Genomic DNA, 3,990 nt, shown 5'->3' with positions numbered 1-3,990 from the left:
AGAGCAGAAGAGGACCGACCGGAAGCTGCCGAGAAGCAAGACCGATCCACACTTTACATTTGTTACGCAAAAAAGCGGCCCGATTGGCACTATGCCAATGAGTACGGGCATTCGAGACCCTAGGGATGGCACCCGAGCGCATGCCGCGCTCCTTGAGTGAAAAGAGGACATTGAGACCTGAGGAAGGTCTAAGACACAGAAGACAGACTACACAGACCACAACAACACAGACACAGGCTGGAACTGCCCTGCCCGGCACAAGATAGCGTCATGCTGAAGAGTAACCCGCTCCCTTACAGGCCCAAAGGGGACTGTTCCTGGACACCCTCTCCCCTACGCTAACTTCAAAACCCCTCCCTGCAGTTCCCAACCTCGTCCCCTCCCCCGGGCCCGCTCCCCATCCCTGCTCCCTCAACTTAGCTGTCAGAGGGCCGGGGGTCTGAATCCATCCTCAGCAAAAACCACATCAGCAAACCAACATATTCCCGCAGTTGCCAGGTTCCTCTTTGTCACCTGCCAAAAAAAAAGCCACCAGTACCAGCAGTAAGCATCGTGTCGGTCGACACAGACCTCTTCCACAACGCCCTCCTCCTCAAAAGCAACGTGGCTTTCCGCTCACCCGCTCCACAGGAATTCCAGTGTCGGACGCTGCGGCCATCATTGCTCGTGCCACCTAAGATACCAAAAGACAGAAAGCTACCGTTGCGCTCGCGAGAGGTCACCGGCCCCGTGCTCCTCCTCGCCACTACCCCAGCTCACCTCAAATGCTCATCCAATTCCAAAGGCTGCCCTCAGGGTACCTGCAAGACCAAAGAGAAATGCTTAACGGAGTTGCCATACAACACTTTGCTATTAGACACCGACCGGCCGACAACAGCCTCACCTTCTCAGACCGCTCGTCAGCATGCGGCTTCGCCCCTCCGAGCCTGCTTGCAGCATCTGAAAAAAAACCAAAGCAAAGGCACATGCTGAGATACTGCCCAAAACCACGGCCTGACCACACCTATTCCCATCTCCCGCTCCTTTACCTCGGCCGCTCGCTGACCCTGCCTCTGCTGTTTACAGGTTGCCACGTCGAGGCTCGGGTACCACCTATAAGAGACAAACAACAAGGGACGCTTCTAACTTCACCAACACTACGACACCTGAAAAGTAACTGCTGCTTCAGCCGCTAGACAGGGATCACCTTGCCCGAGAGAGCTCTAATGCCAATATCCTGCTTCCCACCTTCAAAATAAAAAACTCAAAACCTATAAGCTAGTCATCTAGCCACCGGTCACATCTTCCCTCCGACAACACTCACCGACCCACCTTCTTACGTCGCTCCGCTTACCTCTTCCGTCGCTGTTTGGTGCGTATCTTGTCCCTCTGCATCTGAAAAAAATTATTAAACAAGTCACCTGGATGCTGAATGATAGCTTAACGATTCCAGAGGTCTTGATGCCATTTAGGAATACCATCTGGCATCCAACAGCAGCCTGCCAATAAAAAAAATCTGGTCGTGCCCCGGGTCTCTGCATAGCGCTACAGGAATACTCTCCTCGCCTGCTGCCTACCTGGCTGTTTGCTCTGAAATGGACTGTACGCTCTTTGCCTACAAAGTCTAGGCTTATCAACACATTAGCCTTAGAATCTTGTTGTTACTCTTTTGCTGGCTACCACCGCTATGCCCGCAGGCAGAGCGGCTCCAACCCAGACACAAACGTGCACAGACCAACGCTGCACACAAGACAAATGACATGACCCAGACACATAAAAAAAGCTCTCAAAGAATGACTCTGGGACAAGAGACATCATCGGGTGAGAAGACCAAGGGCCCATGAAGAAGGCTCTATGGCAGCCCGAGAAGATCGAGCACTGTGGCCCGTGACAAAAAGACATGGCTGCAACAGGGATGAGAACGTGCAAGGAGCCTAAGAACGTAGGGATGACCGTAAGAATGTAATGCAGGGAAGAAGTCCCAGAACAGGTATCCACGAAAACGGACCGCTCAAGATCAGAGCTGCTGACGCAGCCCAGAACGATGCCGCAAAGAGAGGACCGACCGGAAGCCTCTGAGAAGCAAGACCTATCCACGCTTTAAGCTTGCAACGCAAGAAAAGAAGCACCGATTGGCACTAGGCCGATGAGTACGGGCATTCGAGACCCTAGGGATGGCACCCGAGGCGCATGCCGCGCTCCTTGAGTGAAAAGAGCAACGAGGACATCGAGACCCGAGGAAGTCTAAGACACAGAAGACAGACTACACAGACACCACAACAACACAGACACAGGCTGGAACTGCCCTGCCCTGCCCTGCCCACACTAGCATCGTACCGAGAAGTAACCTGCTTCCTTTAGCTGCCCAAAAGGAACTGTTCCTGGACAGCCCTCTCCCCTACGCTAACTTCAAAACCCCTCCCTGCAGTTCCCAACCTCGTCCCCTCCCCCCGGGCCCGCTCCCCATCCCTGCTCCCTCAACTTAGCTGTCAGAGGGCCGGGGGTCTGAATCCATCCTCGACAAAAAAAGCCACACCCATGTCAGCTAACTGGGAGGTTCCTACAGTCACCGTGTTCCTCTTCTTCATCTGCAATAAAAAACCAAATAGTGCCAGCAGTAAGCATCACATCGATCAATGCCGGCCTCTCCACAACACCCCCCTCCTCAAATGTGCGTGGCATTCCGCTCACCTGCTCGTTCCAGAGTCGTACGCCACGGCCACCGTCGCTTGTGGCACAAGAGACCGAGAAAAAAAAAAAAGAGTTACTGTTGCGCTTGAGAGAAGTCACCGGCCCCGCGCTCCTCCTCGCTCCTACCCCAGCTCACCTCAACTGCACATCCAATTCCAAAGGCAGCCCGCACGGTGCCTGAAAACCAGAAGAAACGCTTAACTGAGCTGCCATACAATACTTGCTACTAGACACTGACCCGGCCCACAACCGCCTCACCTTAGACTGCTCATCAGCACGCGGCTCGCCCCTCTGAGGCTGCGTACGGCACCTGAAAAAAAAAATAAAATGCACATGCTGAGATACTGCCTGAAACCACAGCCTGGCCGCAGCAACTCCTCTTACCCTCTCCTATACCTGGGCCGCTCGCCCGCCTGGCCTCCGTCGCTTTGGGCGGCCACGTTGAGGCTCGGGTCCCACCTGTGAAACACAAACAAACAATGCTTACAACTTCACCAACACTATGACACCTGAAAAAACAACCGCTACTGCAGCCCACTAGACATTGCTCACCTTGCCCGAGTCGGCTCCGGTGCCGATATCCTGCTTTGCTCATCGCTTCACACCTTCAAAAAAAAAAAAAAAACACCCCACACCAACAAAGACCACGCACCATAATGTAGTCATATAGCCACGTCCACCTTCCCTCCAACACCACATGCCGACCTACCTTGTCACGGCGCTCAACTCTCCTCCATCGCTCTTTGGTGCGTATCTTGTCCCTCTGCATCTGAAAAAAAATTATTAAACAAGTCACCCAGATGCCAATCAGTAGCTTAACAGTTCCAGAGGTCTTGTTTCTATTTAGGAATACCATCTAGAGTCCAGCTACAGCTTGCCATTAAAAAAAAAAAAAACCAGACCAAACTTTAAGCCCCACACATACCAGCCTTCACACCTTTGAGATTCAGTCTGCTTCCCTACCGCTGAACAGCCCCTCCCAGAAGGCTCCAATCGTCTCCATAAAACGCTACTGAAATGACTGTCCACGCAGTCTGCCGCAGCTACTCCATCCGAGATGACTGTACAAGCCTTGCCTACATGGTTGAGGCATATCAACATATTAACCGTAGACTCTTTTCGCTATTCCACCTACCCCTGACTCCACACCCCTGGGCAGAGCAGCTCCGAGCCAAACACCACACCACCGACACTACGCAGAACGCTACAAACAATGCGATTCAAAGACGAGAGAAAACTCTCAGCAAGAAGAATGACTCCCAGACAGGAAACTCTGTTGGCACAAAGACCTACAGGGGTGCAACAGTGAGGCGAGGAGAC

The 3,990-nt window shown here is 53.0% G+C and overlaps 1 long non-coding RNA gene across 1 annotated transcript; it reads right to left on the bottom strand.

The window, feature by feature from the left end:
* Positions 1–883: 883 nt before the first annotated feature.
* LOC127028238 (uncharacterized) lies at positions 884–1,353 on the bottom strand. Its single transcript, XR_007767987.1, has 3 exons — positions 1,334–1,353; positions 1,029–1,092; positions 884–939 (listed from the first exon to the last, which is right to left on the bottom strand). It is a non-coding gene; the product is annotated as an uncharacterized LOC127028238 (long non-coding RNA).
* Positions 1,354–3,990: the final 2,637 nt, after the last annotated feature.

This window comes from Gymnogyps californianus, unplaced genomic scaffold (assembly GCF_018139145.2).
Source record: "Gymnogyps californianus isolate 813 unplaced genomic scaffold, ASM1813914v2 HiC_scaffold_284, whole genome shotgun sequence".
NCBI lineage: Eukaryota > Metazoa > Chordata > Aves > Accipitriformes > Cathartidae > Gymnogyps > Gymnogyps californianus.
Note: the sequence above shows the minus strand (reverse complement) of the source record. Positions and strands in the feature narration are given on the sequence as shown.